The sequence below is a fragment of the Crocuta crocuta genome, unplaced genomic scaffold (genome assembly GCF_008692635.1).
Source record: "Crocuta crocuta isolate KB4526 unplaced genomic scaffold, BGI_CrCroc_1.0 scaffold15, whole genome shotgun sequence".
In the NCBI taxonomy this organism is placed as follows: domain Eukaryota; kingdom Metazoa; phylum Chordata; class Mammalia; order Carnivora; family Hyaenidae; genus Crocuta; species Crocuta crocuta.
In genome coordinates this window covers 343,470-371,029 of record NW_027530508.1, presented here as the reverse complement: position 1 = coordinate 371,029, position 27,560 = coordinate 343,470, and the positions used below count along the sequence as shown (strand labels likewise).

The 27,560-nt window shown below is 41.4% G+C and overlaps 1 protein-coding gene across 1 annotated transcript in view; it reads right to left on the bottom strand.

The window, feature by feature from the left end:
• Nucleotides 1-25,221, bottom strand: part of SLC23A2 (solute carrier family 23 member 2) — a 116,142-nt gene extending 90,921 nt beyond the window's left edge. The window contains exons 1-3 of the mRNA XM_077766914.1: nucleotides 25,183-25,221; nucleotides 18,160-18,286; nucleotides 5,954-6,017 (exon numbers count right to left, since the gene is read on the bottom strand). The gene's annotated coding sequence lies outside the window, so the exon portion shown is untranslated. The remainder of the gene's footprint in view (nucleotides 1-5,953; nucleotides 6,018-18,159; nucleotides 18,287-25,182) is intronic.
• Nucleotides 25,222-27,560: the final 2,339 nt, after the last annotated feature.

The following is a 27,560-nucleotide window of genomic DNA, read 5'->3' as shown; positions in this document are numbered from 1 at the left end:
GTTCAGATGAACAAGTCCACCCACACTGCTTTCAGCTCAGTGGAAGGGGGGGATTAATTTTGCTTCCTGGCAATTTTTCACTTCCCCCCTTGGGAGCCCAAAAACAATTGTTTTCAGAGCTCAAAGACTTTCAAAGATTAAAAATACATTTGAAGGCATGATCTCTTCACTACAATGATAGGAAAAGCAAGAAGTAACTGCACTATGGAGAGCAAAGCGCTGGAGCCCAGCTGTGCGCATTAGCTGGCTTGCAGGTCCCAGCTGAGAGGCCCCGCGGAAGAGTGTAAGTGCCTAAAGAACCACACGGGCAAACACATGGTGGCAATCTAGTACCCGTAAGATGGAAGAAGCCACACCTATGGTCAGACTTCTGACTTCTTGTCCTTTCTGGTCCTGCCTCCAGGCCATGACCTGCCAAAAGCCTGGGCAGTGGACCCCTGTGTCCCCCTGGGAATGTGCCATGAGAGGGCAAGTACCGCCTCCATCTCCCAACACCACACAGGGACCATAAAGCTCAGAAAAGCAGCAGCCAGATGCTACTTGACTAGAGAAGAAGCCACAGCAGAAGCTGAGGAGGAGACTGGGAGCCAAGAGCTTGAACCATCCAGGAGCATAGGACTCACCACCACAGGTCCCCAGAGCACAGGTCACACATGACATACCCAAAGCATCAGGGCGACATGGTCAGGTAGACCAGAAGGCTCCTTGCTCCAAAGTGAGCTAGGAGAGAAAACCCTGTATGCAGTCTGTTGGGAAGAAAACCCAACCCAAAATAACCCAAACACAAGAACTGTCCTCAGGATGTTCTATGAAGACTCTCATCCCAAAAAGGCTGAAGTGCAGAAACCAAAAGAAAATTTTCAATTTGGAACAAAAGAGTAAAGAATTTAAAAAACAAAACAGCTGATATTTTTTGAAAAAGGGAAACCGGATCCGACAATTACAGGAAGAAAATGGACTCAGACCAAGAGAGGACAAGCCGGGGGTGTTGAAGCAACAAACACAAGTGAAAACTGGAAACAGGAGAAAATTAACGGGTGGAGGACAAGTTTGAGAAACACCAGAAAAAGTCCAGAAAGGCAGTCCACAGTTCACAGATGCGAACCATGGAGGGGCAAAAGCAAAGAACAAAACCAAGACATGAACTATCTGTGCTCCCTGACTAGACTTACAGAGAACAAAGACACCAGTCATGGTGTAGGGCTCCCAGTTACGTGAAATGTCCAGACTGGGCAAATCTCAAGAGACAGGGTAGATTAGTGGTTGCCTGAGGCTGGGGTGGAGATGGGGGACAGGAATGGGGAGGGACGGTTAATGAGTTTGAGATTTCTTTATGGGATGAAGGAAATGTTCCAAACTTGATGGTGATGGTTACGCAAGTCTGATTCACTGGAGGCCGCTGAACTGTATGTGCTAAATGGGACAACTCTGCCATATGTGAATTCCATCTCGATAAAACTTTTTTATGAAAGGACAAATGGGATAGGAGATATAAAAAAGATATAGAATAAAAACCAACTACTCTGAGAGTTAGAAAAAAGCGGAGTACAGAGATCACAAAGGCAAATTCATGCAAAATCAGAGACAAACCTAAACTTGGGCACACTCTGGCAAAATAATTTAGATACAGGAAGAAAGAGGTGTAGAGACATCTAGAGAGAAGGAAAAAATGTTTGGTTTACTTAAATAGCAATAATTAAGACAAGCCCCAGGATTTTCCAAGGCAGCATGAAAATGCCAGAAGGCAATAGAAAATCAAGACAGAGAACTGAGGAAAAGGTTTCCCCAAAGAATTTTATTTGGGGGACACAAGCTGCACTTAATGTAGGAAAGCACCCCCCATCACAATAAAAGCNGGGGGAGGTGCTGTCTGAGAGGTTGAGGGTTATTATTCCAACCACATAAGACGCAAAATCCAGAGAGGCCACTAATACACCGGGCTGTCTGTCAATCATGTATGCCAACCCCAAGCATCAAGGTCAGGACAAAACTAAATAATGAAGATAAACCTGATCATAAGACTGAATGCAACGTCAAATTATTCTCTAAGCATATGCTAGGTGATATGAAAAATGTAATAACAATAAAGCAGATCAAGCAAGATTACACTAATAAGACTGAAGACAGACAGTAAAATAATGCTAAACCCCATTTTCCAAACTTCCAGGCAAGAGTTTTAAAACACCGTTAGATCGTAGTGATAACTACTGGAGAGACGGGTGGGTTTTCTGGGGTTTGTTTTTGTGTGTGTTTTACTTAAAGGAAACCACTTTTAAAATTTGAAACACTAAAACCAAACACAAACTTTAAAACTAAAACACAAACCAAACCTGTAAAATGAGTTAAATTCAACGTATTCTCAGATGCGCCAGAAAATAAACACTCGCACCCTACATATTAAAGTGAAACACAAGTAAAGCAACAATGACGCCGCCTTGTAATTTTTTAAATAAAGACACAATGAAATCATGCTAGGAAGTAATAAATGGGGACAAAGAGGGTCACTTCACATTGGTCAAGTAAAAAATTCACAACTGGAGTATCATGTCAGCTTTTATTTCCAAACATTATTTCACAGACATAACGAAGGCTTATAAATACACCCCAAGAAGATGGGTGCAAGACACTGGAGGGACAGGGACCCAGGCACCTCCACGTGAGTTTCCTATTTTTTTTTTTTATTAGGAAACCTGACAAATATAATGAATATCATATAAAGCTAATATGGTAAGTATCAAACCGTGCACTGCACAGAAAACAGAACTTTATTTTTCTTGTCTAAAGAGAATTTGTGAAAACTGACCATCAATGCGAATGAAAAGTTCAACCCCCACAAAAAGGAGCATTTATTATTTCTCGCTGCCTGAGCATAGTGCCCAAAGAGATCAAAAGAATTAACCAACAAAGTCTAACAACTTCAAAATTTTCAACCTTTCTCCAAAATAACTGTTGGGTCAAAGGTGAGGCTGAAACTGTAAGAACACCCTTACAAAAAGTAAGAATAAGAAATAAAGTATCGTACACAAGGCACAAGAAAAGAAAAATTAGCTAGAAGAAAAAAAAAAAAAAGAGAAATTTGATAAATACATCCGAGAAGGTTCTTAAACATGCCCCCAAGGCCAGAGCAGATAGAAACCTTCCACTCAGAAATAACACAGGCGCACGTAGCTTCCCAGGCTAATGTCTCCAAGCACTAAGGAAAAGTCACTTCCTATGCTACTCAGCTCCCGAGCACTGGAAAAGGAGAAAAAGACGGGTCAACCATTTTAGAAATCTCGTACCATCTTGATCTCCAACTTAACAATGAAAAGGAAAAAAAGCTAGTATTACAACTCACATCAACAGGTAAAAAGAAGAAAGGCTATATATGAGAACAAAAAACAAAAAGGCTTTGGCTAAAACTCAGCATCAATTTTCAAACAAAACTCTTAGCACATTCAACACAGAAGAAAACAAGTCCTCCAAAAGAATCCCTATCTCATGCCAACAGCCAGTGATACTCACTCTGAAATCCCCAAGTGGTGCCCACGAAAGCCAGAAACAGATGGAGTGTGACAGCCTCCATTATAGAAGGCTGTCCTAATTACTACCATACAAAAAGGTTTTAAAAGTTCTAATACTGGAGGGGCACCTGGGTGGCTCAGTAGGTTAAGCGTCCTACTCCTGAGTTTGGCTCAGGTCACAATCTCACAGTTGGTGAGATCGAACTCCCCCTTCCCCCAGGTGGGCTCTTGCTGACAGCACGGAGCCTGCTTGGGATTCTCTCTCTCCCACTCTGCCCTTTCCCGACTCAGGTGTTCTCGTGCACTCTCATAATAATAAACTAAAAAAAAAAAAGTTTTAATGCTAGAAGTGGAAAGACAAAATAATTATTTATAGGTAATGAGTCTAACTCAGAAAATGAGTTTAAACCTAGAATAAGATACTCCAGAAAGACAGGTGGTTACAAAATGAACACCGAAGGGGGTCCTGAGAAAGCTAAGTGTCTGACTCTGGACGTCGGCTCAGGTCATATCATCTCATGGTTTGTGAGACTGAGCCCCATGTCAGGCTCTGCACTGACAGCAAGTAGTCTACCTAAAACTCTCTCTCTCCCTGGCACCTTCTCTGTTTTTTCACACACACTCTCCCCCCCCACCCCAAATAAATAAAAATGACAAAATTGATTTAAAAAACGAACACAGAAAAAACATCCCAAACACTAGCATTGACTCATGATTTGCTCACTTTGTAAAGTACTGCATACATGCATGTACAAGTATACTAGGAAAGGCGACGGCAATACACCAATCACTGTGCAGTAGTCATTTCTGTAAAGCAGGATTCTGAGTATTTCTTCTGAATTGGTCCGAGGGTTGTGGGTTATCGTTGAGAATTTCTTCTTTGCATTTACCTGATTTTCTAAGTTTTATGTCCTTCCCATTCTATTAAGCGACAAATTAGAAGTAATTTAAATCTTAGTACCTCTAAGGGTAGTAAATTTAGACCCCAAAAAATATGCAAAGCAACTAAAAGGCTAACCTTAAGACAAATACTGGAAAAAAACGTTTGCCTCTTCAGAAATCATTATGCATTTGAAAATATTTGCTTAAAGTCATCTCTGGTTTAGGTTTTCCTTCTAAGGACAAAATCTAAACTATGTTTTGAAAAAATATCCTTATATCTGGTGATTATTTCTGCCTTTCCAAAGAAATGTTACATATTGACATTTCAATGCTGAAAAATGGAGTAAAACAACAGAAAAGTTTAGGATTATCGGCTGGACTGAAACTACTCTGATTCTGTAATGAGCCAACTTGGGGTGGGGAAATAATTCTGGAAACCCGAAGAGCAAAGGCACTGACTTACAGCACCCTCTAGTGTTACAACATGTAATTGGCACTTGGTAAAGTAAATGGGAAAATACCAAACTGTTTCAATAAAGTTTTGGAAAATTTCAAACATACAAAAAGTTAAATAGAATTAAAACAACATTTCATATACAACTTACTCCGAACTATACATCGTTTTATACGGCAATGTCTGTATTTCATCAGAAGTGTCAGAGACCACCAGGTGTCTCCAACAAGAGTCCTCTCTCATTCAATTTATTATCACAAAAACCCTTGATTTTAAGCTGGGCACAAAACCAACAAAATTCAGGCAACATCTCCCAGCTTCTGTTGCAGTGAGATGTGACCAAATGACTACATTCTTGCCAACGGGATGTGCGTGGAGGTACGCCCTCTCCTTCCCACCAGCTGCAAGAACCATCTTGAGCCATGTAAATAAACCAGTATGCTAGCAATAAGCAATAAGAAAATAAGAAAAACAATAAGAAAAAAAGAGATCACGTGACATTTAAAAAAAGCTCCTATTTCATATGTGGTTATATCAGAATTGCCAAAACTATACTCTTAAAATAAATGTAGAGACAGACACGATGTGGCAAAACAACACATGTTGGAATAACCCCAGTTACTAAGTTTTCAAAAGGAAATGGATCAGTACACATTTCAAACCTGGATAAATGTTATTTTCCTTCATATGGTACCCTTGTGATTAAGGGTAAACATCTGGGTGAGAGGAGTAAATTTTTCACCTTGACTATCAAAGACCACTGAATTAGCTTCTCTGACATTTAAAGTCTGGCTACTTGTTCATGGTCTCAAAGTACGACTCAGCATGTGTGCCAACAGCACATGCCAGAATTCCAGCACTGAAAGTAAAATCAAGCTTCTCCAGCTCTCAGGGTAAATCCATTATAAGGGCTGCATCCTCCACACCCACGATTCACGTCACAACATCGCCTGGTCAGCACCACGCAGTAGCACACGAGGCTTGGAGGGAGACAGCCCTTCACTGGAGCCCAGAAGCCCACACTGCGGACCACGCACAATGGTGTACGTGCAGGAGAGTCATCAACTAGTGGGCCTCGCGTGTTCTGCTCTGTAAAATAAGGGTGTCGACCTACCTCTGTGGTTTCTGCACTTCTGTTTTTCGTAATGGAACAAGCATTCTCGAATTTTATTCAAGGCCTGGAAGGGGAGAAAAATCATAAGTAGGTGGATGACGTCATTAAAGACTCCATACTCTTCATTGTAAAGTTTTAATACATATTTTCCAGAAATAAAACTAAAAAGTCCAACCAGTAAATTAAAGAGTTCATAACTTGAGAAACTTGCTGAAAGTAGCAAGAAAAATACTTGGACCAAATTTCCTAGCAGCAGCCTGTATATGCTNATGAATAAGAAGGGAAAAAATCAAATACTCTAAGTCATTTTAAAATATCCAGTTTTTAAAATTTAATTCTTTGAGTTAAAAAAATATAGGACATACTTATTAGAATGATGAAAACTGCTCAAACGAGACACCAACTTCTGATCAGGACAGAGAGCAAGTGGAACTCCCCTAGGTCCTGGTCAGTACATAAAAATGGCACAACCACTTTGGAAAAACAGTTTGGCCATTACTTATCAAGTTAAAAGATACATTTACCCTATGACCCAATGATATTACTCCTGGCTACCTACACCCAGGAAATTTAACTTCTGTTCAATCCAAAACGTGCACATAAATGTTTATGATGGCTTTATTTATGGTAGCCAAAACCTCGAGTCATTCAGCTTCAGCCAGTGAATGGGTAAACCAATGTGGCATATCCTTGTTAATGAGAGGTCATCCCACACCCATGAGATGAGGCCAGTACAAAACAGTTTAATAATACCAACTGTTGGCAAGACTGTGGACAAACAGGAATTTTCCCTCTCTCTTGCCAGAAATGTAAACTGGTTCAAACACTTGGCAAAACAATCTGGTAGCATCTAGCAGGTCGAAGATGTGTGTGCACTGATCCAGCATCTTGACCCTGTTTTAACAGTACATACCCAATACATCAACAGAATATAAAAGTCTAAGAGGTTCTGATACTTAAACAGAATTTTTAAAGAGCAGTTAAAATGAATGAACTCTATCTAGCTACTCAGGTCAGCACGCCTTGAAAACATTCCTGAATGAGCAAGCAGGCTACAGAACATGTATCACGTGAGGTCGCTCACTTAAGGTTTTAAATCATACGGTCAATACTGTATGTGACGTGGGCTTACGGGAATAGAAACCTGTGATTCAAAAGTAAAAATACGGATGCAGGGTTGCCTCTGGGAGAGAAGGAAAGGACACTAGTAAAGAACACAGAGTATCTGAAATGTTTTTTCTTTAAAAGGAAGGAAGACCTAAAGCAAAGACAACAGCATGTTTAGATGTATTAAATCTGAGTATCTGGCTTTTGAGTGTTCATCCTTTCATTTTTTTTACATTTTAAATTTCACAATTAAAAAGCAAACTCTTAACACGGGATACACAAAACAGACACACAAAAACTGGTACAAGTAGGTGCCTGCTGAGAAGGGAGCTGCAATCGGACAAGGAGGGAGACTTAACTGCCTCGACTGTCCTCAGTACCTCCTAAATTTTTTTCCATGTGTATCTATTATCTATTTTTCTTCAGTTACAAATAAATTTGACGTCCTCATCACCTCCAATCCCACCTCCCTCTTCGGGGGATTTTCATTTACGATCAGCAAGGCCACTGAAGAGGCAATGGAGATTCCAGACTCCTGACTGGCTACATTTGAGCTGTCGTCTCAAGAGGCCATTTCACCTGTCCCTCTCCAAGGGTCACGCCCCTTCTAAGACCCTCTCTTCTGTGAAAACACAAATGGATTTCCGTAAACCAGGGAACAAGAAGCAGTTCTCCTGTGACCATGGCAGGAAAACGTAGAATCTGTTACAACAGTCCACAGAGACCATCAGTGGGATTGCCTCATTTCCTTTGGAATAAAGTGGGCAGAGATGTATTCAGATAGCTACAATTTCTCAATACTCAAGGAGGTAGGGCAGGAAGCTGAGGGAGTATTTATCTATGACCTTTTAACGAAGAAGCAGAAGTCATGGTGGAGAGGCGGAGGATGGAACTGGAGAAAAGAGGAGTGAGCAGATGACAGAAGGAACAACAACAAAAAGTCAAGGGTCTGGCTGAGCCCAGAACTTGTACATGGGTGACAGACAGAGTCACTCCGATACCTGGTTTCTCTCCAGCAGAGCGTGCCGGACAAAAAAGAAGAAACAGGAAAAACACACAGAACTTATACCAGCAGGACTGTGCCACTGAGGAAGGCTGCGAAGTCACCTAGACAATTCAGTGAGGAAACCAAGATGTCAGCAAAAGGACCATCCCGTGACTCCCTGTAGAGTCAAGAGCAGGTAAAAAGGGCGAAGAAGGGAGGAGGGAGCCAGAGAGCACCAGAGTGCCTGAGGATCAAGAACTAGTAGACAAGAATGAAAGGGATCTTGGGAAGGACAGGATGTATGCAGAGAAGAGGCTCTCGAGCTCGAGGTTCCACACGTGTCATCTGAGAGAAGGCAAGGCCCAGGAAAGTGGAAGTAACTGGAAATAAAACTCCCAAAGAAAATCCTGTGAAGGGAGGGGGAGTTTCAGAGGCAGGATGAGCCAACAACTCAGAGAAAATGTTAGAAGACACAGTAGGAAGAAAAGGAGCAAGCCAGGAGCCAACATTCTCAAGGAACATTAGGAATGGTCAAGATTCCTAATAATGTTGGTAGATGAAGGTGAAAAGGAAAGGGGAGGGTGGGGCCACAGACTGGGGCGGCCTTGAAAATGGCAGGCATTGTAAAGGTAAAATGAAGGCTGGAGGTCACCACCTGCTGCTCTCTCCATCTGGAAGGATGGATCATCCATGGAATTCCTATTCACATTTGAGATCTCTGGTTAAATTACCAATTCCTCAGAAAATCCTTCCCGGACACCTCAAAATCCAAATCAAACCACACACCTCGCTTTGCCGTTCCCTCCAAAGCAACAACCCCAATTCACACCAAGGATCCCTCATTGTTCAAATGTATGCTCTTCTTGAGTTCACGCAATGAGAAATCCACAGTTTTCTGAATCTACTTGGTTCCTAGGCTTTGGCAACTTGAGAGAATGAAGAGTATACCTAAAATTTACCCAGAAAGCCACCAGGTCAGGAAAGCTTCTGGTTCTCTGGTAAACTGAAGGTAGTAACATAGTTAAGGTAAAACACCTTAACTATACACACTTGAAAATAGTCTGCTTGGGGGGCGCCTGGGTGGCTTAGTCGGTTTAGCGTCCAACTTTCGCTTAGGTCATGATCTCGCAGTTCGTGGGTTCGAGCCCTGCGTCGGGCTCTGTGCTGACTGCCCGCTCAGAGCCTGGAACTTATTTCAGAGTCTGTGACTCCCTCTCTCTCTGACCCTCCCCTGCTCACACTGTCTCTCTCTCTCTCCTAGAAATAAATAAAACATGTAAAAAAATTAAAAAAAAAAAGAAAATAGTCTGCTTGGGGGCATCTGGACAGTTTAGTCACTTAAGTGTCTGACTCTTGAAGCTCAGGTCATGATCTTACGGTTTGTGAGTTTGAGCCCCCCATCAGGCTCTGTGCTAACAGTGTGGAGCCTGCTTGGGATTCTCTCTCTTCCTCTCTGTCCGTCTCCCACTCACTCTCACCTTCTCTTTCTCAAAATATAACTAAAAACAAATAAATAAATCAAATAAACATTTTTTAAAAAGTAGTCTGCTTGGCTGTAAGAATTCCAAGTACCGTCAAAATTTCCTTTTTATTTTTTAATTTAATGTGATTCTCACTGTATTGCTGATGGGAATATAATTATATATAAGCTTTCTTATAAAACATGTGAAAATCTAAAAGGGCAAACAAAATCAAAATCTACTGCTTATAAATCGTTCAAAAAAATCTTAACATTACTGAATAATTGCTTAACATCCCTTCAATAGGCAGGCACTTGATTTAACTGCTGGTGGGAATAATAATTGGCTTAACATTTCTAGACGGTCATTTAACAACATCAAAAGCTCTAAAAATACACACAGCCTCTGACCCAACAATTCTACTCTTAAAGAATTTAACAAAATAATTAAAATAGGCTCAATTTTTCATTATGAGAATGTTCACCTAAATGAGTACACAGAATAATCCAGAACTGGAGGAGAAAACATTAACGTTTAAACTGGTTAGTTAAATTATGGATACAGTCTTAGAATATTGTGGGAACTTAAAAATTGGTAACAGAAGTACTCACAGACAACAAAAGATAATGTGTTGAGTGTGTCACTGAAACGAGGGAAGGGCAGGTTACAAAACACACTGAACACTTCCACACAGACACATGGAAAACAAGAGAAACACCAGTGTTTTGTGATTACCTCCAGATGATAGGATTATGACTTTTGGCTCTTATTTTTCTACAGCGTATTTCGTTTTAAAAATTTTGTTCTTTAAAGTAATCTCTACACCCAATGTGGTGCTCAAACTCACAACCCCAATATCAAGAATCATATGCTGTATCGACTAAGCCAGCCAGGAACCCCTATTTTAATTTTTAAACCTTAAGTCACTGCCTAAGGACAATACTAAAATAAACATGCAGGCAAGACAAATTAGGAGAAATTAAGGTACTCAAATTCTCAAAACGAGATGCTTAGCCCCTCATTTCCAAGGACTTGTTGACAGAAGCTGAGTAACTAAAGAAACAAAAGGTGTGGTCAGAAGGGAGGCACTCTAAACGCTCTGCAAACCCGTGGACTTGAGAGGCACCTGATTTTCCTATAGTTCCTCACAGCCCTGTATTCTCTTCAACTTCTTCCAAAGACTGTTTTCATCTAAAGACAGACAGTGAGTGCTGTACTGTACTTATGCACATGTTCCTAGGTAAAATTCTTCATTTTAAAAGAAATGAGAAGGGGCACCTGGGTGGCTCAGTCGGTTCCACGCAGGTCATGATCTCACGGCTTGGGAGTCTGAGCCCTGCGTGGGGCTCTGTGCGGACAGGTCGGAGTCTGCTTCAGATTCTGTGTCTCCCTCTCTCTGCCCCTTCCCCAGCTCACACTCTGTCTCTCTCTCTCTCTAAAATAAACATTTTAAAAATTTAAAAAGGAAAAATAAAAGAAATGAGAAATATTTGCTGGACCCTAAAAAAAAGGGGAGGGGGACACGAAGTAATGAACAGAATTATTGAAACACTATACTGTACACCTGAAACTAACATAACACCGTATGGCAAATACACTGGAATTAAAGTTAAAAAGTTAATTTAAAAACAAAAAAGAAGAGGGACGCCTGTGTAGCTCAGTCCATTGAGCATCCAACTCTTGATTTCCACTGAGGTCATGATCTCCCATGGTGGGCTTGAGCCCTGCAATGGGGCTCCGCACTGTGTGCGCAAAAATTTTCTCTCTGCCCCTACCTGCTCGTGACCTCACCCTCTCCCCCTCACAAAATAAACTTAAAAAGTAAAATGAGAACTATTCAGTGGACCCTAAGCTTCAATCTATTATAATATAAAACTACATTTCTACATTTATATTATATATAATGCAAAATGTATATTTAAAATATTTTCAAGTATATATAAACATAATATTAGATTATATTTTTAATAAGTTAATATTTATATCTAAAATTATAAGCTATAAAACATTTGTGATTCTTGGGTAAAAGATAAAACTAGCTTAAAAATTTATATGCACATATATATATTTTAAGTACATTAAATTTTTTTTCCTTCTCAAGCCAGGAAATGAAACAACATCTAGAAAATACTGCCTACCAAGCAAATTAATTGAACTGGTTCAGAACCATTTTCCAAGCAATGGAAAACCTCTCAATTTGACAGGGAAAAAAATGAGAAAGGAAAGTTGAAAAAAGCATCATTTGATGATGAGTATATGCTATTATTACATAGCCCATGAATGCAAGTGGCTTGTGTTATGAAATACCCAAAAATCCAAAAGCTTACAAGTTGAAAACACTACTTAATGGTACATAAAAACAATGTGGGTCTTGAGCTGTGCCACCCAACCCAAGAGCCACCAGCCCCATGGGACTCCTGAGCACTTGAACTGTGATCAGCCCAACTGAGATGTGCTGTTAAGTATAAAATACACATCGAACTCCAAAGTCTTACTATGGGGGGAAAAAAGCACATCAATAATTTTATGTTATGTGAACCGGTAATTTTTTAATACATTAGGTAATAAAATCTATTACCAAAATTAATTTTACCTACTTTTTACTTTATTTAATATAGCTACTAGGAAAATCACATAGGTGATTCTCATTATAACTGGACTGAACAGCACTGGTCTAAAGAAAGCAGATACCCGGAAAAGAGAAAAGAAATACTGCAGAGTACACACGACCATGGTCATCCCGATCAGACTTCCATCCAGAGAGTGTGTCCTGACAGTTTCACTTTACAAACACACATACAACACAGGCAAAGCCACGTATCTCAGCCCGAACATCCGAACAAACACTGTACTACTATGCTACACTCCCAGCTCTGTAGCCTGCCCTCTGATGGAGGGGAGCAGGTGCCATAACTTAATTTCTCACACTCACAACACCAGGAGGGAGGGAGCCAGATGTGAGAAAGGCGAAAGCAGAAATCCACGTGCTCACATCGAGCAGGAGCTAAAAGGTCATAAGAGGACCTGGGGGTCTCCCCGCTGGAAGCTCAGAACCAGCACAAGAAACCCACATACAGCTAACGGGGTCTCTCCAGGGGGCTCAAATCCAGAGGGGGTCTAGAACTACTGAATTGCCAAGTTCTGGTTTTGTACGGCAAAACTAAAATACGTGTATAAAAAAAATTATCATTAAAAGGAATGGGACGAATTTATTGATGAAATTTTTCCATACCAAACAGAAAGTCAGCAAAGGACTCAGGCAATTTATCAACAGCTGGTCTTAATCCAACACTAACACATTGATTTTATAACGTAGCCCACAGAAAAGGCCAGAACTGTTCTACTGTGCTTGGAACCCCTTCATAGTAACGGTTTCATAGAAACCATCTTCCTTCCTTGCCTTCTTATGCAAGCTCTGTGATCATCAGTGTTTACATAGGTTTTTTGAAAGTACCCGCTTTTTCCTGTAAATATTTAATTCTCTTGTTGCTACCGATCGAACTATAAACAATGCAGCATTTTATATAACGTGTTTAGTTTCAAGAAAGTGGGACATTGACGTCAATAGCACACAGTCTGTAAACCAAAATTACCAGACAGAGACTCTCAGAAATCAGCCACCAATAAAACAGATTTCTCCTCATGGCTGAAAGTTTTTGATCCAGTTTCTATCCGAGTCCCTCCACATCTATGGATCAACTTCTAAAACATGCCTTAATCAGAGCTGGGCATGTGGTCTGCAGGCTCCAAGCACCGGGCAGAGCTGGTATTCTTGGCTATGAATGCTCAGTGAACGATCACCTGTATGCTCTTGGTAACAAAGATGAAAGGTACTAACTAGCAAACCTTTTTTCTCAGTGCAGTAAGCTGAATATTTAGGATCTGTACTGAAAAAGAAAAGGATAAACCAACCATTTAGCTAGTTTCCTGAACTGCCAAAAGTCTCAGCACTGAGATGGAACTGGATTATATGTGAAGCCATCTGCCATCTCGGTGGACAGATTGGGACAACGAGTCAATTACAGAGACATGATAGATATTTCCCGAATTGTGCATGAGCACAAGGAGAAACAGGAGCTCAACAGCACCTGAAACGGTCAGAAATGAATTTGGGAAAATGGGATTTGGGGTCAGCCTTTAAGGAGGGAAAGTCCTGAGTGGAAGGCCACCTTGGAGACCAAGGCAGGTAGGAGTACAGCGAGCCTCTAGGCTATGAAAACGGCTTAGCCACAGCTCACGATGGGAAAACACCTTGCAGGGTCAAAGGAGTCTCAAACGCCCAGTGTAAATGCAACGTGGCTTTATGAAACATCAGTTTCTGGGCAGGTGAGAAGAGGAGAGCTAGTCCACCACTGGAGAATCTCAACACGGAAGGTGAAGAAGCTACTGTGTTAATCCAAGTATAAGGATCTTGGCAACTGGGATGACAGAGTCAGTGATTTAAAAGAGAAAAAAATCAAAGATTGGCTGTGAAAGAGCACCTCTAGAAAAAGAACAAGAGTGTCTCCTTTAAGTAAGGAAATGGGCTCGACAAGGCAAGTAACGAACAAGGTCTGGATGTGAATTTGAGCTGGCAGTGGCAGGTACATCTGATAAGTGCCCACCGAAGACCAGAGATTTGAGAGAAAAGCTCTGTGCACGAACAGAGCAGAGAAAGATGTGTCAACTGAAATCTAGAGATGGTGACAGAAACTCTGAGAGCCGGGAGACCATGTATTCTGCAGGTATTCCCAGACAGAACGGTTTTCATCTCACCTCCTTCATGGTAATAAATACTACTTTTAGGGAAGTGTCATATAAAGGCCCCAAACAGGCAAATTAATGTTGAAAAAGAAAACCAAAGCTAGAGGCATCACAATTCTGGACTTCAAGCTATATTACAAAGCTGTAATCATCAAGACAGTACGGTCCTGCACAACAACAGACATGTAGAGGGACGCCTGAGGGGCTCAGTTAGTTAAGTGTCCGACTCTTGGTTTTGGCTCAGGTCATGATCTCACAGTTTCATGGGTTCAAGCCCCGCATCAGGCTCCATACTGGCAGTGCGGAACCTGCTTGGGATTCTGTCTTCCTCTCTCTCTGCCGCCTCCTCACTTGCATTGTCTCTCTCTCAAAAACATATAAATTTTTTAAAAATTATTTAAAAAAAAACAGACACATAGACCAATGGAACAAAATAGAGAACCCACAAATACACAGCCAACCAATCTTCAACAAACCAGGAAAGAGTTTCCAATGGAAAAAAGACAGTCTCTTCAGCAAATGGTGCTGGGAAAACTGGACAGCAACATGCAGGAGAATGAAACTGGACCACTTAGCCATACACAAAAATAAATTCAAAATGGGGAACCTGGGTGGCTCAGTCAGTTAAGCGTCTGACTTCAGCTCAGGTCATGATTTCATGGTTCGTGGGTTCAAGCCCCACGTCGGGCTCTGTGCTGACAGCTAGCTCAGAGCCTGGAGAGTGCTTCAGATTCTGTGTCTACCTCCCTCTCTGACCCTCCCCTGCTCATGCTGTAGCTCTCTCTCTCTCTCAGAAATAAACATTAAAAACAAACAAAAAAAAATTCAAAATGGATGAAAGACCTAAATGTAAGACAGAAAGAAAACCATCAAAACCCTAGAGGAGAAAACAGCCAACACCCTCTTTGACCTTGGCCACAGCAACTTCTTACTACACATGTCTCCAGAGGCAAGGGAAACAAAAGCAAAAATGAACTATTGGGACTTCATCAAGATAAAAGCCTTCTGCACAGTGAAGGAAACAATCAACAAAATTAAAAGACAACCTACTGAATGGGAGAAGATATTTGCAAATGACATATAGGATAAAAGGAACTCATCAAACTCAACACCCAAAAAACAAATAATTCAGCGAAGAAATGGGCAAAAAACATGAACACTTATCCAAAGAAGACATCCATATGGCTAACAGACACATAAAAAGATGTTCAACATCACTGATCATCAGGGAAATACAAATTAAAACTACAATGAGATACCACCTCATACCTGTCAGAATGGCTAAAATGAGCCTGGGTGGCTCAGTCGGTTGGGCGTCTGACTTTAGCTCAGGTCATGATCTCACAGTTCATGGGTTCGAGCCCCGTGTCAGGCTCTGTGCTGACAGCTAGCTCAGAGCCTGGAGCCTGTTTCGGATTCTGTGTCTCCCTCTCTCTCTGACCCTCCCCTGCTCACGCTGTCTATCTCTCTCAGAAATAAATAAAACATTTAAAAATTTAAAAAAAAAAAAAGAATGGCTAAAATTAACAACTCAGGAAACAAGTGTTGGCAAGGATGTGGAGAAAGAGGAACGCTCTTACAGTGTTGGGAATGCAAGTTGGTATAGCCACTCTGGAAAACAATATGGAGGTTCCTCAAAAAATTAAAAATAGAACTACCCTAGGACCAAGCAAGTACACTACTAGGTATTTATTCAAAGGATTAAAAAAATGCTGATTCGAATGAGCACATGCACCCCAATGTTTGTAGCAGCACTATCAACAATAGCCAAATTATGGGAAGAGCCCTATGCCCATCTATATACACACACAAAAGAACACTACTCGGTGATGAAAAAGAATGAAAACTTGCAACAACGTGATGGAACTAGAGTATATTAACCTAAGCAAAATAAGTCAGTCAGAGAAAGACAAATATATTTCACTCATATGTGAAATTTAAGAAACAAAATAGATGAACAGGGGAAGGGAAGGAAAAATAGGAACAGAGAGGGAGGCTAACCATAAAAGATTCTTAAATACAGACAAACCGAAGGTTGCTGGAAGAGTGTCAGATGACGGGTATGGGCTAAATGGGCAATGGGCATTAAGTAAGGCACTTGTTGGGATGAGCTGTTGTAATATAAGTGATGAATCACTAAATTCTATTCCTGAAACTGTTATTACAAGATATGTTAACTTGGATTTAAATAAATATAAATTTTTAAAAAAGAACGTATTACAGGGGCGCCTGGGTGGATTAGTCGGTTGAGCATCCGACTTTCGTTTAGGTCATGATCTCGCGGTTCGTGGGTTCGAGTCCCGCGTCGGGCTCTGTGCTGACTGCCAGCTCAGAGCCTGGAGCCTGTTTCAGTCTGTAACTCCCTCTCTCTCTGACCCTCCCCTGCTCGCGCTGTCTCTCTCTCTCTCTCCTAGAAATAAAACATTAAAAAAAAATTTTTTTTTTTTTTTAAAAGAAAACGTATTACATACAATTTGATGATGGCTTAAGAAAACAAACAACTTGGGGCACCTGGGTGGCTCAGTCAGTTGAGTGCCTGGCTTCAGCTCAGGTAATGATCTCACGGTTCGTGGGTTTGAGCCCCATGTCAGGCTCTGTGCAGCCAGCCAGCTCAGAGCCTGGAGCCTGTTTCAGATTCTGTGTCTCCCTCTCTCTCTGACCCTCGCCTGCTCATGCTGTCTGTCTCTCCCTCTCCCTCTCCCTCTCAGAAATAAATACAACATAAAAAAAAAAAATTTCCCTTAAAAAACAAAAAGTGGAAGAAATCTACAAATGTTCACAGTGGTGTCATTTGTTGGTAGGATCAATGGTCTTCCTAAATTCTTGGAATTTCCCATTTTTTAATAGCAAAGTATGGACTTTTATTAGAAAATGAAAATAAAATTTTTTTAAAAGGAACAATCCCCCTTTTAGCATTTATAAAAGCTCTTGTAAATGTATACCTAAATGAATTTCACAATATGTAAGTTAAAAGTTAATGAAAGTACCACTGACATAACCTTCTATACCCACCATACTGAACACATTTAGTTTTGACAAGACAACCTGTTTGTGAGAATGCTTATTAGTAGGAGGATAAATTCTTACAGCTTCCCTAACAAGGACAATTTATCAAAATTAAAAAACTAAAAAATCATAAGCACTATACCCAACAGTTCTACTGCTAGAAATTTATTTGTGGGTATTCTCCCTAAAATACATACAAGAAATTTCACTGCAGTACTGTTTGTAATAGCAAAAAAAATTAAAATAACCCAAATCCCCATCAAGCCTTGGGATAGGAGAGGGTGAGAGGAAATGTAACGTAAATATGCTTATTTAGCCTCACTACTTAAACCGCAGAATGCTTGAAAAAGAAAGAACAGGTCTTCAATCTGTTTACTCCCAAGGTTCACACCTGTGACCCAGACACGGAGGCTCAAAGGCAACAGGTATTCAAATGTTGGCTGATTTTTTTTTTTAGGGTGTAATAATTTATTCTGACTTTAGCAGCCCTACCACAAAAAGCTCCTTATTTCATATGTGTAAGGATATGTGATGACCAGTTTCATGTCCTTGCTTTATACAAAACTTCAGTTTCAGAAACACTTGCCTTTGCTGACTTAAAAAAGCCAAACTCATGTAAAGGAAAAGGAAAATGTTTACCTCATGCCTTATCATTATTACCTGTAAGTGGCAAGACTTTGCCCACCTTCTACTTTAACCTACTTAACAAGGAATTTGGCCTACAGCAGCCCATTACTTTATCGTTAGCATTAACCAAACAATTAATTATTCCTAGGATTGCATTTAGATCTTTGGTGACATGTACCAAGGGCGAGGTCAGGCACAAATAAATTCTAACACTAAAGGGCTGTCAGCACAACTGCATCATAAAATACAGAACAAAAAAGATTAGGTTTCAGACGCACCTAAATGCCATGACGCAGACCTGTCCATATGCTTTCCTTTACAAGCCGCTGAGCTGCATTTCCTGGTGCTGCTGAGGTCCAAGCTCGAAACCACAGGGTGATCCCGGTTAGCAGAGCCAAGACCTAGCTAGAGAAAAACAGATGATCAATAAAAACAGAGTAATAATAAACCTAGCAGGAGGCACTCTGCATGAATGGAGTCTACTTCTCACTCCGCTGTGCCCAATCCTAAAATGTGCTCCATTACTCCCTCATTCGGAAGGAGCATCTAGGAGTCCCCAGCCCACCCCTGGGCAGGATCACAAACTGCACCTTCAATCCCTTCAAAACTGGCTCTCCATGTGCACACAATACATTGTGAGATGGTATTTTAGAGTATCTGGAAAAAGAAATTTTGTACTTAGTTGGGGGTTTTTTCCTTGATAATTTTTTAAACTTCACATTCCCTGGCATAAGGCCTCGATTTACAAAAAATAAAAATAAAAATTTCTTAAAAAAAACAAAAAGCTTCTCTAGCGTTCAGTATGTGCCAAGCACTGTACTATGCATCTGTTAAAATTAATAATGGGAAACCTCACTAAAGTGGAGTGGGGAAGAGAGTAAGGGAAGTTGGAAGGGGGAAGCCAGTACCAATCAGTCAATTACAGGAAGCTGTCAATTACAGACCCCAACAGAAGAATCTCTACAGGCCCCAACACAGAAAGATGTACACTGCAGCTCTACAAGAAACTGGCTACCCTTACAGCTCAGCCAATGACAAACCACCATTAGCCTGAATTAGTGTCCTACTCCAATGGGCTTTTGTTCAAAACAATCCCTCCCAACTTTCTCCTTCTGTAAAAGATAACCCTCTTTGTTGGGCTTGCCTATGGCTTTGTCACAGCTTCATGCCTGGGAGTTGTAATTCTTGATTACTCCCAATACTTTTTTCCAGCAAAAATGGGAGTAGTAAGTTATTTTACAAGTTTTTTGTGTGTTTTTTTTTTTAAAGTTTACTTATATGTAGAGAGACAGGAAGCAGGGGAGAGGCAGAAGGAGAAAGAGAATCCCAAGGCTGTCAGCACTGAGCCCAACGCAGGGCTCAGTCTCACCAACTGTGAGATCATGACCAAGATTAAGACTCAGATGCTTAACCGACTGAGCCACCCAGGCACCCCTAAAATAACTTGTTTTTAAGGTTAACCTTATTTGATGAGTGTATGTGGGATCCAGAAGACCACCAACAACTCAAGGCTGGTGAGCGAACACATACCCATGCTGACAGAGCTACCTGAGCTCACTGCTTTCTTGCCCGCCAGAAAATTTGAGGGCAACTCTTCTGGATTCCGAGCTCCACTCTCTGTTTTAAGTTCCCCAGGTATTCAGAATCTGTTTTAAAGCTTGGTCATTTATAAGAACAGTCATTTGGTCTTTGGTCCGATTCCTGTTAGGAACCAGACTATTCCTAATAAAACTCTGCCACTCCTTGGCCCAAAGGAACCAGACTATTCCTAATAAAACTCTGCCACTCCTTGGCCCAAAGGAACCAGACTATTCCTAATAAAACTCTGCCACTCCTTGGCCCAAAGGAACCAGACTATTCCTAATAAAACTCTGCCACTCCTTGGCCCAACTTCTTGGGAATAGGGCTGTGCCTACCGGAACAGAGCTGGCCTTTGCTCAGATTCCTTGAGCAAGGAATCTTTTAGAACCAGGCTGTTCATACTGTTTACGAATCTTTCTTTCCTGCTCTAGAAAAGACAAAGAAACCAAACCAAACAAACAAGAATCTCTAAGTGGGATCCCAGTCCTCAAAATGTTTGAGGGTGCACCCTCTTCGGGCACCCTGGCCGGCTCCCCTTCATGCACACAGTAGCTTAAAACTCCAACGGCCATTACAGGGAGCTCGCCATCTCTCCAAACTTACTTTTCTGAAAAGTAAATTGGACAGCCATGGGTCTAAGATTGTCCAAACTGAACGGGATGCCTACTTTGGGATTCTGAAGCTTCAGAACACTCTGCAAAATATAGCTTCTAGACTAATGGAGGCAAACAAAGCAAAGAAAGGGCTGCTGAGGCCTCCCTGCCCCCTTCCCATCTTCCAGGCCTCAGGCCTTCCAGCAGCTGTCTCGTGCTCAGTCCCCACCCTCACTGAGCTTTTCTTCCTCTGAACATCCTCCCACTCCCTCCTTTCCTGAATCTAATAAAACCTGCTCCTTTAAAGTTAAGTCTTCTAAGGATGTGAATGAACCCCAGAGTTCAAGCCAGAGGTAAAGAGTTTCCTAAAGTGACTCAGGACCCATGTTTGCTAGAGAATTTAACATAGTTACTCCAACTTACCACCCTGCTTTCTCAGGTTTGTATCAGTCAGGCCATGTGCTTGTTGGTGAGAACCAGGCCTAATGGTGAATGAAACTAGCCCCATGAGAACATCCTAAATACCCTATAAGCCCTTTAAGACATCAAGCCCATAATAGGAGACCACAGACTCAGGGCCTTATTATCCCCTGCACGAGTCCATGTGATACCCCTAGTTTACCCGTGAGAAGATCCAGGTGCCAAGGATGGAGGTTAGTTCAGGACCTCAGACAAAAAATAACATTATCCCTCGGTGCCCTGATGCTCCTAACCCCCACACACAGACAGCTGTTTGCACTGAAAGCAAATTCTTTACTGTAACTGTTCTATGCAGTGCGTCTTTAGCATCCAGTTGATAAGGAGAGCCGGTACCTTCTTGCTTTCACGTGGGAAGAACAGTACTGTACCTGACCGTGATGCCCCAGGGTTACAAAGAGAGTCCTTCTTAACTTTTTCAAACCTTAAATGCTGATTTGGAGGATATAAGATTTTCTGCAGGCTCTGGGTGGTTACGATATGTAGGTGATTTGCTTCTCTGCTCCCTTTCTCAACCCTCTTCACAGGAGACAGCATTCACCTGTTAAAACTTTTGGTCTTAAAAGGACAAAGTCTTCAAAGAAAAATCAGTTTGCTCAAGCTAAAGTTCATCTTAGGGCACCTAATCTCAGAACAAGGATTACATTTAGATCCAGGTACATTTCATGGCATCCTGAACTTCCCAAGACCTGAAACTAAGGGCCAATTACAAAGTTTTCGTGGACTGGCTGTCTACTGTCGAACTGCGATTCCAGACTTCTTACAGCTCAAGCTCTAAGGCTTTACCAAAAACTGACAAACCTGACCATGTCATTTGGAAAGAACAAGAAGACCTAACTCTGGAGCCTTTACAGAAAAGCCTAATAAAGCCCCCTTGCCTTCAGACATCCTAATTATCAACTTCCCTTTTCCTCGTCATTTGTGAGAGGGAAGAAAATGCCCTTGGAGTACTTGCCCCAAAACATGGGGGGACCATCACTGACCCCTGGGGTATTAGAACCAACTACTGGAGCCTGTGGCCAGGAACCTCCCTCGTTGCCTTAGGGCCATTCCTGGCACTGCCCTTCTGGTTCAGGCCAGTGAAGGGCCACAGGCCTCCCTCTAAGCACACTTAGGCCACATCCAGAAGAAGGGGCCCCCCTAAATCCTCACCACCTCACTCACCTCCCAGGAGATCCCCCTGCTAACTGTTCCTCACATAACTCCTTCTCATGGCATTAACCTTAACCCTGATATTCTCTTTCCTCCATGGCGGAGACCACTCACAACTGCCTCAGACTGGCAGATCACCTCTGAACTCCCAGTGACTGTTTATAGAAAACTCCTCTGACCGATGCAGATTTTTCATGGTATCCTGATGGTTCTTAAAGGATGAAAATGGCAAATCCTTTGCTGGGAATGCTAGCACCGAGGCAGCACTTTTACCTTTGGCTATCTCAGCCCAATAGGCCAAGTTCCATAGCTCAGGACTCTGTAGTGTTAACGGCAACAATGAGGTGCTCTCACCTCCAATGGGGATAAAACTTTAAATGGCTCCACATCCAAAATGTATTAAATGTCATACGTTCACCAGATGTTCTTTTATTAAGGTTCCTGAGCATTCTAGACTCTCCAGAGGCCAAAGGAAACCACCTCGCTGATATTTCCACCAAAGCACTGCTCTCAAAGAAACCAAGAGCCAAACCTCTGTCACAGTCCAAAGGGATGTTCTCCCAAATGAGGATTTTGAAAAACTGACCAGAAACGCCCACTAACTGGCCCCAGAAAAGGAAAACAATTAGGGAACCTAATCATTGTTGGTTTGATAAAAAGATTGTGGGTTAGACCAAGTAATCCGGCCCAATTCATGAACCAATATTGACGGGGAAATAGAAATAAAGCTGCAAAAAGTGCCCACCCTGCTTGATCCATGCATTCAAAACACAACGCAGAAAAACGTGCACACACTGCTCATTTTAAATTACCTAAAGGCCCGTTCAAGTTTTGGCAAATGGGTTTCATACTGCTACCCCCATCTCATGGATTTAAGTAGGATTTAGTAATGGTTTGCATGTCTTTTCACTAGACCAAAGCTCTCTCTTACAGACAGACCACTGCTTGTGTATCTAAAATTTTGTTAGAAAAAAATTATACCAATGTGGAGAAGCCCTCTTTAACTTCATAGTCATCAAGCAACCCATTTTACCAGGTGCTTGAATAAGTCTGTGCTATGTGGCCAGCTTTACAACACTTAGTGTGCAATACCATCCTCAATCCTCAGGTTAGGCAAATGCACTAAGGGCACTATTAAGACTCAATCAGCAAAATGTATAGAGACCTCCCATATCATCTTGGCCTAAAGCATTCCCATTGACCCTTCTTAACTCAGAGCCACCCCTCTGGAGCTCACAGACTTTTACCCTTTGAGATAATCAGAGAACGTTCGATGCATCTGGCCCCTGACTCCTTTGACCCACAATTAATAAAGATATACTTCGATATTGTAAAGGCCTGAGGTCCAATGCACTCAGCCCCTGACTCCTTTGACCCACAATTAATAGATATACTTCAAGGGCGCCTGGGTGGCTCAGTTGGTTAAACATCTGACTTCGGCTCAGGTCATGATCTTACAGTTTGTAAGTTCAAGCCCTGAGGTACCTGCCTCAGATTCTGTGTCTCCCCCCTCTCTCTAACCCCTCCCCTGCTCTCACACTCTCTTTTAAAAATAAACATTAAAAAAGAAAAGAAGATACACTTCAATATTGTAAACTTAGCTGCTCCTACTAAAAATAACCAAAAGACTGGTAGAGCAATCTTTTCACCATGCACTCTTGGAGAGGTGAAGACTTTAAGTATCACACCTTAACACCTAGGTAGCTCAGCCGGTGGTTAGGCATCGAACTCTTGGTTTCAGCTTAGGTGATGATCTCACAGTTCATGAGTTCAAGCCCCACATCAGGCTCTGCACTGCCCGTGGGGAACCTGCTTGGGATTCTCTCTCTCTTCCTCCCTCTCTGCTCCTCCCCAGTTCACACCCTCTCAAAATAAACTCAAGGAAGGAAGGAAGAAAAGGAGAGAAAAGAAGAACATTACACCTTGCACCTGGAGATTTTATCTATTGGAAAAGACACCTCCAGGAAGATTCTCTTCAACCTCACTGGAAAGGCCCCTCTTATGTACTGCTAACCAACCCTTGTGCTGCCAACTCCCAGGGACACACTCTTGGGGATTCACGGGACAGATCTACAGAAAGCAACCTCTAACCGGACCCACACACCACCTGATGACCTGAAAGTAAAGATTTCCCTGTATCGAAGCAGACAGCATCTGATGAGTCAGCTTCCCCAAGAAGCCAGTTCAGTTAGAAGCTTCAGGTTACAAAGTCTCTTTTTCATCCTGACTATTGTGAACTGACTCTGGATTCTTATCCAAAACTCATGGTTTCTGAATTTCCATTTTTACTATATTATTAACACATCTGGTTAGAACAATTTTCTCGATACTAGTCCTGCTTTAAAATGTCTATGCAGTTTTGCCGTTTTGCAAAAAGCCCACCAACTACGGCTTTGTGCTTATACCTGCATTGTACCTTCCCAAACGCACTCGCTTCATTCTGAGTGCTCTTGTCAGATCACTATTCTGCTTTCATGACTGCTCGAAGGGGGAACTCCTCATATGCATACAGGACTCTGGATTTGCCTCTGGAGGGGGAACTCTTCTCCCCTAAACTGGAATCAGTGCCAGTGAATATTTTTAGTTAGCTACTTTCAGATCTAGGACCCTGTTTTAGAACCACCACACAATTTGGGATTGTCATGTTACTTTTGATGCTGTACTTGCTGCCTAGCAAACTTTTTATCAATGATGTGCCCAACAAAGAGATGATCTCCAGTGCTTATGATCGTGCTTAAATATGGACTAGAGGTAGAAGGTGCCTGACAGGTCTCCCTGCTCCCCTCCTTGTTACTCAAATGTGACTTCAGATTCCCAATCCAAATAATGTCCCCCCAGTGTGGAACATTATGCCCAGGGAAGACCCTTCCTAGAACTGAGGGAAAGAATTAGAAAAATCTGACTCTTGATCAGCAATGCTTTTGGAGAAAGCTCTTGATCAAAAGGGGGAAAGTGTGAAAAAAGGGAAGGCTCAGTAAAGTGGAGTCAGGAGACTAGAAGGGGGAGCCAGTACCACTGAATGTCAATTGCAGGAAGAACTGTCAATTACAGCCCCCAAAAGAAGAATCTCAACAGGAAAGAATCATCAATAAGACACTAATAGGGAAAGATGTTATATTGCATCTCCTATAAAAAACTGACCACCCCCTGGGACTCAACCAATGACTAACTCTTATGTCCCTGAACTCCCATTTTTCTCCAATGGACTTTTTTTCCCCCCAGAACAACCCCCACCTTCCTCTTCTTTCTTTTTCCTCCATTTGTTGGACATAGCTTGCATGTCCAAAGTTACAAGTCTTGGGTATTCCAGAATACATCCATTTTTGCTGGTAAAGTAACTTTTAAGATTAACACATCACACCTGTGCGATTATCTTCATAACCACCCTCGGGAACTACTGGGTCCACAGTTTACAAGTAAGAACCCAAGAGGGGGGAGGCCTGGTCTGAGTCCTGGAGCTTCTAAGATAGATGACAGAGTAGGGGTCAGAGCCCTCACCTTCATAAGTCCACATTGCTTTCAGTGCTACCACTAGAATAAATCGATGGTGCTGTTTTTATGGGGAAAACAGAAGAGACAATTTGATTACTTAAAAATCACCTTCTTTTAAAGCACCTTACAAATGTATTAACACATCAGGAGGGTGCTTATAAAAAAGCTGGGTCACATTCTATTTATTAGGCTGGGTTATCAATAGCTACACAGATGTTCATTTTCTTGTTTATTAAATGAACGTGTTTTCTATACTCTTGTACCTATGCATATGTTTCACAATAAAAAAGAACCCAGAGCCTGACCTGGGGAACTATCTCTGAAACAGATAGCAAGGCACTAGTCACCAGCCTGGCCCTCCATTGTAAAGAAAAATACAAGGGATCCTGAGTGGCTGAGTTGACTGAGTGTCCGACTCCTGATTGTAGCTCATGATCTTGTGGTTCATGAGTTCGAGCCCCACATCAGGCTCTGTAATGACAGTATGGAGTGTGCTTGGGATTCTCTCTCTCCCCCTCTTTACCTCCCCCACTCCCTCTCTCAAAATAAAGTGAAAAAGAAAAACCACACAGGTGATGACAGTTTAGCCAGATACCAACAAGTTCCTTGTTAGAAAATAGCTATGCTGTGAATTTTTTTTTTTTAATGCTATGAATCTTTCAACTCTACAGTTTGTTTTGGAGCAAGTTAGCATCATAATCACTGATCACCTAGAGGTAAATAAGCACACAAATGCCATCAGACTTGTACCATCCATCTTTCAGTAAGCCTCCAGTGATCCTATTTTTTTTTTAACTTCAGAAACTAAACATTGGTCTTTTGCTGTTAGGAGCAAAAAATTATTACTTATTTTAATTGATTAGGATATGAATGAAGAAATTGTTTTTCTCTTGCTAAAACATTTTGCATTCAAAGAGGAAAAACAAGGTAATTTATTTCCCAAAATAAAATCTTCATCCACAAATCTATTTTAAGCTCTGTTTATTAAAAATTTACAGACTCAGAAGGGAAGCACAAAGGCAACTTCCATCAATGAAGATTAGTCAAGAAGAGAAGGAATGGAAATAACATAGGAAAGAGTAACAAAAGCTTTAAAAGAACAGCTTATTTTTGGTTAAACTGAAATTATATATTTTGTCCTGTGAGAAATGTAAGTTGCACAATATGTATAGTATAATCCCATTTTTATTAAAAGTATAATTATATAGCACATATTTGTGGACACAAGAAAGGGCTGGAAAGAATAAAGATCAAACTGCCTTGAAGTGTAGGGGGTAAAAGAGGCTGTGTGGCTTTTAAAATCTGCTTTATCCAATTCTGACAAGTTAGAATTATTTTCCAACACATGTATGCTTCTTTTGTAAATCCTTTAAAATGCTAAAAAAAAAAAATTTTTTTTTTTTTTTTTTTAAGAAAAAAGTTTCCATGAAGGCAAAGCTGCAAATTACCAAAATCGCTTTAGCTAGCTACAAGTCAAAGAAAAATTGTAGAAGGGCCAGTGCAAGTACTATGACCCCATGAAGATTTGTTTTTGGAAAGTATTTTTTAAGCTGATTAGTAAAACCAGTGTTTGGAAGGACTGGCTTTCTACTTCACTGGACAACTATCAAAAGACCAAAACACAGAACTGCGTCCTAAGTTTTAATATCGGAAAAATACAAATATATTTTTGAGAGGAGAATTAAGCAGGAAGAGCCACTCAAACAGAAACAAGACCAAGTTCAAGCCCCGCATCGGGCTCCGTGCTGACAGCTATCTCAGAGCTTGGAGCCTGCTTCAGATTCTGTATCTCCCTCTCTCTCTGACCCTCCCCTGCTCGCTCACGCTCGCTCTCGCAAGTAAATAAAACATTTAAAAATTTAAAAATAAAAAATAAAAAGACTGAGATATCAGGGCACATCCTTGAACTTCTGTTCCGGCGCAAGCCAGCACCCCTCCCCTCCCTATGTCACCACACTCAATGTGAAGCCCTGCTCTTTGCACACAAGGTTACAAGGCGGAGATCAAAGCCCAGGCCCCTGTGAGCAGCTCAGAGGGAACGTCACTTGGAAGTTCAATGACGCACCACCTGACTGCCCCCCATACAGGCCACTGTGAACGCACAAGAAAACATTCACAGCGCTTCTCTAGATTCTTAATTGGCATGCGCAAAGGTTTAAAAGCTATGATTTTCAGGCTTTGATTTCACAGAGAAAAAAAATCCAAAAACTTGGAGAGTGGAAGGAAATAATATCCATATGTGTACAACTGTCATGTCTATATTTTAGCATTTTCGTAAAAAAGGATGTTAATACTCTAGAAGCAGGAAGGATACAGCCCTGGGGCCAGTACGATTCACAGGCCAGAAACTAAGCATATCATTTTGTCAATTTAGTAGTTGCCAA